Source organism: Pezoporus flaviventris, unplaced genomic scaffold (assembly GCF_033815535.1).
Source record: "Pezoporus flaviventris isolate CSIRO_AGI_PZ_B2104156 unplaced genomic scaffold, CSIRO_AGI_Pfla_v1 ptg000123l, whole genome shotgun sequence".
Taxonomy (NCBI): Eukaryota; Metazoa; Chordata; class Aves; order Psittaciformes; family Psittacidae; genus Pezoporus; species Pezoporus flaviventris.
This window is the reverse complement of record NW_026892671.1, coordinates 1,283,537-1,295,239: the sequence shown is the minus strand read 5'-3', so window position 1 is coordinate 1,295,239 and position 11,703 is coordinate 1,283,537. Positions and strand designations below refer to the sequence as shown.

The window sequence follows — 11,703 nt, the reverse complement described above, 5'->3', positions numbered from 1 at the left end:
ACTTGGCCGAATGACTCGTAACATCATCCTTGTATGGAAACCTTTCTTTCACAGCTGCCAAGAGCAGCCTCCAAAGGCTGAGGGACTTTTTCTCTCTTGCAATTACTTTGTCAATTCCCCCTTCTCTAGCAAGTGATCCCAGCTGCTTGGCTTCTGTACCTTCTAGGTCGTGACCATCGTAACAGCGCTGTCTGTTGCAGTCGAAGTTTAAGCAGCTGCTGACATGTTTTTCATAGCTAAAAATAAAAGAGAAAGACTCCCAGCACCATTTCTGTTAGTTGGACATGGAAAACATGACTAAGCATACCCACTGTAGGCTATACTTATAATTTTAACTTCTTTTTTCCCCCCCGGATGTAGGAGTTTGCATTTGGATGCCTGATGTACAGTAAACCAAAATCTGTCTGGAGCACCCAGTTGAACAGGGGTCATTTTCCCTAAGAGACATACACAGACAAGGAGGGGGAGATGTTTATAACACACTTTCCGTTAGAGATTGCCTTGTCCCTAGCTTGGACACCAGAGGGTCTTGCCTCTCATTAAGAGTTGTTTGTGCTGTTTGCATGATGCAAGGTGCCTCAAGGGAGCAGCCAGGACAAGTTATTCCCAATGGGAAGGCAAGCTGGGAGCTGAAAGTGGCCACAAAGCAGAGCACAGTCCCCGTGTGCCTGAGCACAGCAGCAGCTTCCACTGATAGCCCAGGGGAAACTAAGAGTCAGGTTCATGGTTGTTACAGATCCGGAGCAAACCCAGTTACAGCACAGCCCTGGAAGTGGGCCCAGTGCCAGGACTGAGCTTAAATAGAGCCTGAGCCTATGGCAGAGGGTGTGTGAGAACGATCCAGGTGATGCTGGTCATGGCAATTACTGTAGCTGCACTCCCTGATGTCTCAAGGAGAGGGGAACTGGGTTTTCCACCACCCAATGCCCTAAACACAGCGGCAGCTCTGCATTCAGCCTCCTCTAATGTATTCCTGTGCGCAGAGGATGAAAGAATGGAGCAGAAAGGAGCAAAGAGCTCTTTTATTGTGTTAATGAGAATAATCTCTCCTCAGTTATGCAAAATCATGGAATCATGGAATGTTTTTTGTTGGAAGGGTGTTTAAAGCTCCTCCAGCTCCAACCCCAACACCTTCCACTGGAGCAGCTTGCTCCAAGCCCCTGTGTCCAACCTGCCTTGAACACTGCCAGGGATGGGGGATATGACATGGTCAAATCCACAAAGCACAGATCTGATACTGAGCATCCAGAAAGGAAAAGTTGTAAGGACCACACATCCCAGGAAGATTTTAGTTGGGACACAGTTCTGCCCACATGCTAACCTATGTGTGCCTATCACAAGTCCTTAGCACTGCTCCAGCTCACTTACCTTGGATAAATGTATTGGATGATCATATCAGGTATCACAGAATACCAGACTGGTTTATGTTGGAAGGGACCTAAAAGCTCTCAACTTCCAACCCCTGCCACGGGCAGGGACACCTTCCACTAGAGCAGCTTGCTCCAACCCCTGTGTCCAACCTGGCCTTGAACACTGCCAGGGATGGGGCAGCCACAGCGTCTCTGGGCACCCTTTGCCAGCGCCTCAGCACCCTTACAGGGAAGAGCTTCTGTCTTAGAGCTCATCTCAGTCTCCCCTCGGGCAGGTTAAAGCCATTCCCCTTGGCCTGTCCCTACAGGCCCTGATGAAGAGTCCCTCTCTTATTCTATCTGAATAAGATGCTTCACATGTTGTGTTCTCTTTTCTTGAGGGAATTGTCCAAATGTCTCGATTTTTCATGAAAACTCCATCAAAAACTTTGATTAAAAGCTTATAAAGTGAGCATTTCACTTCACACCAACTTAAATTAGATTTTGACTGGTTGCCATTGCATTCATTCATTATTCATCACAGTTCTTTGCAGAAGACCACGGTTTCCAAAGGTGCTTATTTTAAACCACAAATTTATTCAGTTTGTCATTATATAAGTACATGTTCCTCCAGCAGTTGTACAGTCCATTAAACAGAAAGAAAAGATGTGAGGACCACACATCCCAGGAAGATTTTAGTTGGGACACACTTCTGGCCACATGCTAACCTATGTGTGCCTATCACAAGTCCTTAGCACTGCTCCAGCTCACTTACACGGGATAAATGTATTGGATGCTCATATCAGGTATCACAGAATCCCAGACTGGTTTATGTTGGAAGGGACCTAAAAGCTCTCAACTTCCAACCCCTGCCATGGGCAGGGACAATTTCCACTAGAGCAGTTTTCTCCTAGCCCCTGTGTCCAACCTGGCCTTGAACACTGCCAGGGATGGGGCAGCCACTTCTCTGGGCACCCTCTTCCGGCACCTTGGCACCCTCATAGTGAAGAATTCCTTCCTTACATCCAATCTGGATCCCCCTGTTTCAGTTTGAACCCATCACCCCTTGTCCTATCCCTACACTCCCTGATGAAGAATTCCTCTCCTGCATCCTTGTAACCCCCTTCAGACACTGGAAGCTGCTCTGAGATCTCCAAGCAGCTTCTCTTCTCCAGGCTCAACAGCCCCAGTGTTCTCAGCCTGGTGCCATACGGGAGCTGCTCCAGCCCCTGAGCATCCTCGTGGCCTTCTCTGGACTTACTCCAGCAGCTCCATGGCCTTCTTATGCTCCCTGCAGAGAAGGACTTGGGGGTGCTGGGCGATGAGAAAATGAACATGAGCCAGCAGTGTGTGCTTGCAGCCCAGAAACCAACAGTATCTTGGGCTGCATCCAAAGGAGAGCGGCCAGGAGGTCGAAGGATGTGATCCTGCCCCTGTGCTCTTCTCTTGTGAGACTTTACCTGGAGCATTGTGTGCAGTTCTGGTTTCCTCAACATAAAAAGGACATGGAACTGTTGGAACAAGTCCAGAGGAGGCCACGAGGATGATCAGGGACTGGAGCACCTCCCGTATGAAGACAGGCTGAGGAAGTTGGGACTGTTCAGCCTGGAGAAGAGAAGGCTGCATGGAGACCTCAGAGCAGCTTCCAGTATCTGAAGGGGGCCTATAGGGATGCTGTGGAGGGACTTTTCATTAGGGACTGTAATGATAGGACAAGGGGTAATGGGTTCATACTTAAAGAGGGGAAGTTTAGGTTAGATATATGGAAGAAATTCCTTCCTGTGAGGGTGGTGAGGCACTGGAATGGGTTGCCCAGGGAGGTTGTGAATGCTCCATCCCTGGCAGTGTTCAAGACCAGGTTGGACAGAGACTTGGGTGAGATGGTTTACTGTGAGGTGTCCCTGCCCATGGCAGGGGGGTTGGAACTATGTGATGTTAAGGTCCTTTCCAATCCTAACTATTCTATGACTCTAGGATTCTATAGACACCAAAACTGTATCAGAACTGCAGGGGATACCAGAGCTGTGTTGAACCTTTGGTCCTTCCCTCAGATCTTCAAGCTCGCTTGGGATGAACAGTTATCAACCAGGCACTGGAGACAGTGGTCACTGCCTTACCTCAAGGCTGAGCCTCCTTTTTGTGGGAACTACTTTCATTTAGCTCAATTTAAACACAAAACACCATGGTGCTATCTCAGTCCTGCTCTTAAATAACTAATACTTATTTGGATGAATTATCCAAGACTCAGTCCACACTTAAAATCACCTGAAGCTGTTTGAAGGAACCATTCATTCCCCAAACTCCTTCTGGCTGCATCAACACCTCCAAGACCAGCTCTCCTGCAGAGACCTACCCAGGAAGACAGGCCCAGGACACTTTGCTTTGTATTTCCTCATCTATCACATACCCCTTTCTTTCAGTGTTTCCTGAGGAAGCCCTTGACATCCACAGGGTTCATCTAATATTGCATTGGAGGGAGCTGAAAACAAGCTCAACAAAGCAACCTCTGTGTGGATGGTTTGCGCTGGTCATGGGGAGTCCTTACCATCACATGCATTTATTTCCATACACTTGACTAGTGATTGAACAGCACTTTGGTCAAAAGCATTGGCTCAAAATGTGGCTGCTTTGATGATATATCAGGATGAAGTCAGATTTCCCAGTCTTCATCTGAAGAATCCTGAGTGCCGCTGTGTCCTGAATGCTTCTCCTACATGAAGAGATATTATGAACCCCTTAGGAGAAATATTAAATGATAACCTTGTCCCAGACATTTAGAAAAGTCAAAGGATGGGGCAATGAGAGGAGAAAACTGGGCTATGAAAGTGTGGGGAAGGAAGAAAGAGAAGACCGTAGATGGCTTTAGATGTTTTCAATGTCAACCGTTTTTTCTGCTGGAAGGCACCAGACTGACAGTCCAGGAGATGCACTGGAGGAGGGTAGAAAAGGATTTCTGTGTGGTTTTGAATGTCTTTCTTCCCCATTGGGTACTGGGCTAAAGCAAAGGCTTGGGGACTGGGAAAATCAATATAACAGAGGGAGGAATAACCCTCAACCTAATTTAGAAAAGAAGAATAATATAATTCAAAGGTTATTGAAAAGAACTACATGAATCCAGAAAGAGGCACTGAGAATACCTGGGTGTGCTTGTGCAGGGTGAATAATGCAGCTTCAAGTCCCAGATGCAGACAGGTGGTGTCGTGGTTTAAACCCAGTCAGGTAATTCGTTCGCTCACTTCCCCCCCTTTCTTGCCCTCCCCCTGCTCTCGGAGGGATGGAGAGGAGAATCAAAAGAATGCAACTCCCACGGGTTGAGATAAGAACAGTTTAGTAACTAAGGTATAACACAAATCACTACTGCTACCACCAATGATAATAATGATAAAGGAAATAACAAGGGAACAGAATACAACACCTCACCACCCGCTGACCGATAACTCGCCCCCCAAGCCCAACCAAGCTCCGACCGATACCTCCTCCAACCTTGCAGTCTCCCAGCCCTTCCGGCTAACTCCCAGTTACATCCTGGGCATGACGTGCTGTGGTATGGAATACCTCTTTGGTCAGTTTGGGTCAGGTGTCCTGTCTCTGCTTCCTCCTGGCTTCCCCTCCTCCCTGGCAGAGCATGAGGCTCACAAAGTCCTTGGCCAAACCAAAACATCTCTATCAGCTCTGCTCCCGAGCCGAAAGTCAAAACACTGCACTGCACCAGCTACCAAGGAGGAGAAACATGACTGCTACTGCTGAACCCAGGACAGGTGGGTACCGTACTTGCTCCATCAGCTTCGTCAAGATAGCCAGGCAAGCAGCACCTTGGGTACTCAGGGAAGAGGAAGACCCCTGATCCTCCCTCTCACCTGCACTCAGGCTCTTTACACCCCTACTTAAATTCGCAGCAGAGCAGAGGCTCAGATATGACTTGTCCCCATTTAGCACAAAGGCTTTGTTGACCAACAGACTGTCAGAGCTTTATTTCACAGAATCCCAGCCTGGTTTGTGTTGGAAGGGACCTTAAAGCTCCTCCAGCTCCAACACTTGCCACAGACAAGGACACCTTCCACTAGAGCAGCTTACATCAAGCCCCTGTGTCCAACCTGCCCTTGAACACTTCCAGGGACTGGGCAGCCACAGCTTCTCTGGGCACCCTGTACCAGCACCTCAGCACCCTCACAGGGAAGAGCTTCTGCCAAAGAGCTCATCTCAGTCTCCCCTCGGGCAGGTTAAAGCCATTCCCCTTGGCCTGTCCCTGCAGGCCCTTGGCCAAAGCCCTCCTGCAGGTTTCTTGTAGTCCCCTTCAGATACTGGAAGCTGCTCTGAGGTCTCCAAGCAGATTCTCTTCTCCAGGCTGCACAGCCCCAATGTTCTCAGCCTGGCCCCATACGGGAGGTGCTCTAGCCCCTGAGCATACCTGTTGCATCTCTGGACTTGCTCCAGCAGCTCCATGTTCTCCTTGTGTTGGGGACACCAGAGCTGTATCAAATCCTCTTGACCTTCCACCAGTTCATCATTGAGGAAATGCTTATCAAGTAGGCAATGGAGACAGTGGTCAGTGCCTTACCTCAAGCCTGAGCCTCCTTTTTGTGGGCTCTAATTTCATTTAGCACAATTTAGACACAAAACACATGGTGCTCTCTCAGGCCTGCTATTAAATACCTGATACCTATTTGGATGAATTACTGAAGGCTCAGGCCTCGTTTAAAACAACCTGAAGCTGTTTGAAGAGAACCATTCGTTGTGTTGGCTTCCATACCCTGCACTTGCTGTAATAATGACCAGTAGTGAGCAAGAATGACCAATAATGGCCAGTAATGCTCAATTCCATAATCACATATTCCACATATTCCTTCCTTACCTCCACAGTACTGAAGGGCTCCAAATGTGCTTTCAAACCCTGCATAGATGTGGCAGCAGCTTTCGCTCCCACAGCCTCCTCAGAGCCCCCTTCACCTCCTTGTTCCTCAGGCTGTAGATGAGGGGGTTGAGGGTTGGGGTGAGGATGCAGTAACACACCGACACCAGCTTTGTCTGATCCCATGAGGATGCCTCATGAGGCTGGACGTAGGTGAGGATCGCGGGTGCGTAGAAGATGGTGATGGCAACCAAGTGGGAGGTGCAGGTAGAGAAGACCTTCAGCCTCCTCGTGGCCAAAGGGATCTGCAGGACGGTGTGGAGGATGTAGGTGTAGGACACCAGGATCATCAGGAGAGAGACCATGGCATTAAACACAGTGTTGTAAACCTGCAAGACCTCATTTGTGCTTGTGTCTGAGCAGGAGAGCTGCAGGAGGGTGGGCAGCTCACAGAAGAAGTGGTTGATGCTCCTGGCCTGACAGAAGGACAACCTCCCTGCCAGCGTGATGTGCACCAGGGAGGTGAGGAACCCGATGGTGTACACCAGCACCATCATGCCATAGCAACGCGCCCTGGTCATGGTAGTGGTGTAGAGCAGGGGCTTGCACACAGCCGTGTATCGGTCGTAAGCCATTACCCCAAGCAGGAAGGTCTCACAGACAAGTAGAGCCACGAAAATATACATCTGGGCAAAGCAACCCCAAAAGGAGATGTGGCTTCCCCCCAGCAGGAAGGTCTCCAGAGCTTTTGGGATGATAGCAGAGGAAAGGCAAACATCCATGCAAGATAAGTGGCTCAGGAAGAAGTACATGGGGATGTGGAGGTGGGGGTCAGTGTTGATCAGCAGGATCATCGTCAGGTTCCCCAGCACCATGAAAACATAGAGGGATAAGAAGACTGTGAAGATGGTGGTTTGTAGCGCTGGGGCATCAGAGAAACCCAGAAGGATGAAGCCGGAGAGAACTGTGAGGTTTCCTGTATCTGTCATTTCAACAAGTTGATGGATTTGGATTGAAATGAAAGGAACCACTGAAATACATCCCTACAAGAGAAATAATTTGGAAGTTTAGTTGGAGTTTAATCCACAAAGTAAATGCAATAGAAAAAGGTATATTTGTAATGGTGTATTTCTGTCTGTAACTCAAAATCTGAAGTCAAAGAGGTGAAGGAGCTCATTACACAGCCTGAAATTAAAAGAGAATAATTCTACAATGATTGATATACACATCACTAATGAAACAGTGAGAAACATCATGTCTATCCAAACGTAATACAATAAAACCAAATAAGTACATCACAAAATGTGGAAAACAGAAAAGATGTATTTTCTTCACTGATTTCTGGAAATTTTAAGGATTATTTTTCTCCCTTTTTTGTATTTTTCAGAGTGGATCAGTGCTCTTCTGTAGATTCATTACTTGTGCTGCATCCTTTTCAACACCACACAAAGCCATGTACTTGAAATTTCTTTTAAGTTCTAAGTTTATCTGCTTTTGAAGAACCCCCACCCTGCATAATGTTAAGGGAAAGCAGTGGACTTGGCTCCAGCAGAGCCTTGCTGTGAATGCAGTGAGCTTCCTATGACCAACCCAAATATCCACCTAAGGGTGTAAAACACAAAACATACCATATATAAACCAAAATTCTAAGGCTTTAGCTTGGATATTCTCATGCTAAAATATCGCTAAATCTGTTGTAGATGGGGTCAGGAATGCTGGTGTTTTTGAAGCAAACCTACTAGGCATATTAGGGCACTTTTATTCACACCATGGGCTATGATAGAATGGTTTGGGTTGAAGGGAAATTAAAGCTCAGACAGCTCCAAATCCTGACACGGGCAGGCACACCTTCCACTAGAGCAGCTTGCTCCAAGCCCCTGTGTCCAGCCTGGCCATGAACACTGCCAGGGATGGGGCAGCCACAGCTTCTCTGGGCACCCTGTGCCAGCGCCTCAGCACCCTCACAGGGAAGAATTCCTTCCTTATTTCCAACCTGAATTTCTCTGTTTCAGTTTAAACCCATCACCCCTTGCCCTATCGATACAGTCCCTGAAGAAGAGTGAATTTCAACATGTCATCAAGCATGTGAGAGGCAGCAAGACCAGGGTCAAACTGGACCCACCACCCATCAAACCCTTTTGTACCTGCTTGGTTAAAGAGGAAGGTGGTGGTGGATGCAGTGCCTGCAGCTCCTCCTGGAGACCATGCGATGGGTTGAAGGAGAGATGCTTGGGAGCAGGATGCTCCAGGCTGGCTGGTGGAGGGGTTTTATCTCACAGGAAGCATTACCTCAGAGGCTTGTGTTGTGCAAACTGTTCTCCCAAAGGACCCTCCTCCATCGGATAATTAGTTTGACTTGATCAGCAAAACAACCTCTCAATTCCTCTCTCCCCAAAGTCTTCCTGGCTGCATCAGCACCTCCAAGACCAGTTCTCCTGCAGAGACCTACCCAGGAAGACAGGCCCAGGACACTTTGCTTTGTATTTCCCCATCTGTCACATACATCTTCCTTTCAGTATTTCCCTGAGGAAGCCCTTTACATTCACAGAGATCATCTAATATTGCATTGAAGGGAGCTGAAAACAAGCACAACAAAGCATCCTCTGTGTAGATGGTTTGTGCTGGTCATGAGGAGTCCTTTCCATCAGGTGCATTTATTTCCATACACTTGACTAGTGATTGTACAACACTTTGGTCAAAAGCATTGGATCCTCCCTCCTAAAAGCACTCAGGCTCTTTACACCCCTACTTAAATTCGCAGCAGAGCAGAGGCTCAGATATGACTTGTCCCCATTTAGCACAAGGGCTTTGTTGACCAACAGACTGTCAAAGCTTTATTTCATACAATCGCATCATAGTTTGTGTTGGAAAGGACCTTAAAGCTCATCCAGCTCCAACCCCTGCCATGGGCTTGGACCCCTTCCACTAGAGCAGCTTGCTCCAAGCCCCTGTGTCCAACCTGGCCTTGAAAACTGGCAAGGATGCGACAGCCTCAGGTTCTCTGGGCACCCTGTGCCAGCGCCTCAGCACCCTCACAGGGAAGAGCTTCTGCCTAAGAGCTCACCTCAATATCCCCTCTGTCATTTCACGTCACCAAACCTTGTGGGCTGGAGTTGAAATACCTGGAAATACCAGTTAATATTTCCTTAAAACCAGAAATAACACCAGAAATCATTTGCTAATATAAAACATGAGCTTAGATATCTGCTGGTTTGATGCCAGCAGGGCAAAGCCGCCACCTACCTTCTCCCTTTTGCACTCTGAAGCCTGAAATAAAGTTTATTGTTATGTTTAATAACATTTAAATAATAAAATATATTAATTTCAAGTAATATTTAAGTGACAATCACTTTGGACAACAACTTTCTTTCCAGTACACAGTCACTGTCAGGTCTCAGGCTGCAGCCAGAGAAAGTCCTGTCCATGCCAGCACAGAATGTAGCCTTGGTTTAAGGAGAAGTGTGTTTTCCAGCTGTCATGCTTCCAAGTATGTTTAGTCCCTTCTTTGTGCAGGTGCTATATCCAAGCATACTTGAAGGTGCTATATCCAACCATCCTCATCAAGATGCAATATCGAACCATCCTTGAAGGTGCAATATCCATCCTGCTGCTTCTCACCAGGGCAGGGTAGTGCTCTCCTTTCAGCTGACTAGGAACCATGAATGGACAAAGAGCAGAAGACTCTACTTTTTGCTGGCCTCATGTCATTCTTCATATCCGCATTTCTTAGGCTGTAAATGAGTGGGTTCATCATGGGGACAGCCACAGAGTACAGCATGGAGACCACCTCATCATGCTTTGAGGACTGCCGGGACCTAGGGCGCAGGTACATGAAGAGGGAGCTGCCGTAGTACAAAGCAATGGAGATGAAGTGAGAGGCACAGGTGAAGAAAGCTTTACATCGACCAGCCACAGACTGAATCCGCATGACAATAGAAAGGACCGACAAGTAGGAGATGCGGATGAAGACCGTGGTGCTCAGTACCTTGAACCCCACCACGGCAGCAGCCATCACCTCAATGGCAGGGGTGTCAGAGCAGGAGAGGGCTAGCAGTGGTGGTCCATCACAGAAGAAGTGATTGATCGTCTTGGACCGACAGAACAGCAGACGAGATATGGAAACCGTGTGCATGGTAGAGCTGATCACGCCAGCTAAGTAGGAACCAGCCAACATCCCAATGCAAAGCCTTTGGGACATGACTATGGAGTAGAGAAGGGGGTTACAAATGGCCATGTAGCGATCATAGCAGCCAGGACGTAGCACTCGGTGGTGGCACAGGTTGAAAAGCAGAAGAGCTGAGTGGCACATCTAATGAAGGAAATCACCTTCTTCTCCACTAGAACATGGAGCAAGGCTTGAGGGATGATGGTAGAGGAGTAGCAGACATCCAGGAGAGACAAGTGGCTTAGGAAGAAGTACATGGGGGTGTGTAGGTAGGAATCCATTCTGATTAATGCAATTACTCCCAGGTTTCCTATGAAGGTAACCACATAGATGGCAAGGAATAAGACAAAGCACATCACCCACAGGTCTTCCCTGTTTGTGAAGCCCAGGAGAATAAGCTCAGAGTGGGACGTATAATTATCTTCAACCATAGTGAACCTACAAGCAGTTTGCCTGATTTATGTCTTCAAATTGAAATGCTAAATAGGCCCAAATCCCTCAATAATGTTAAGAATGTCAGGTTTTGTCTATCAATCAGTTACACCACTTACATACATACAAGTCAATATAAGGTAAATTCTCTTTGAGAGAGGAAAACACCAAGTTCCCAAGGCTAAACACCACAACCATCACAAGCACACTTAGAAGCAAGTAGATACTTTAAGGCAAAGGAGGGAGGGCAACACCAGAATGAATAAACTGCAGGGTTCCTCATAGTTCCAATCAAGCCATTGACACATGGAAGTCCTTGAATTTCTGAGTAACTGCTGGGAAAAGGGAATTATTTCTCATCTTTTGGGTGCTGCCAGTCCAGTGTAAGCACATGAGGAATAAATAGCTGTTCTCTGTGACCCAGGAGGAGCTCTTTGAGAGCAAATGTGGCTTTCCTTAGGGTAGGATGGTGCAGATTTCTCACCCCACTTTGCTTTAGACACAATGCCTAACTTGGAGACAAAAGATACATTCAGGCTTGATCAAACATAAATTCTGCCTGGGAGAAATCAGCAGCTCCTAATATCACAGCTTACGACAGGTAGAATAAATCCTCATTGATTTTTCCTGCCTAACATTAATCATCACTTGACAGAGTTACACCAGAGAGCAAAGCAGGAGTGTGCGTGGCTGGTATCTGACAAGCAGAGCCATGCTTAAGAGTCATCATTATTTGATGACCTTTTGCTGAAGGGGTGAGCTCCCCCTCCAGAGCCAGACTCCTCAGTTCAGATGTCCTGTGAGCAACACGTGTGGTCTCCTGGTGTTATTAATGGGGATTTAGAGCTGCTTTTCACTGCTCACATAGACATGCCGGAGGCAAAGCAGCTCCTGAAACATCACCACGG

At 47.5% G+C, this 11,703-nt stretch overlaps 1 pseudogene; it reads right to left on the bottom strand.

Annotated features, from left to right (window-relative positions):
- Window positions 1-6,257: 6,257 nt before the first annotated feature.
- LOC133282455 (olfactory receptor 8I2-like) lies at window positions 6,258-10,794 on the bottom strand (annotated as a pseudogene).
- Window positions 10,795-11,703: the final 909 nt, after the last annotated feature.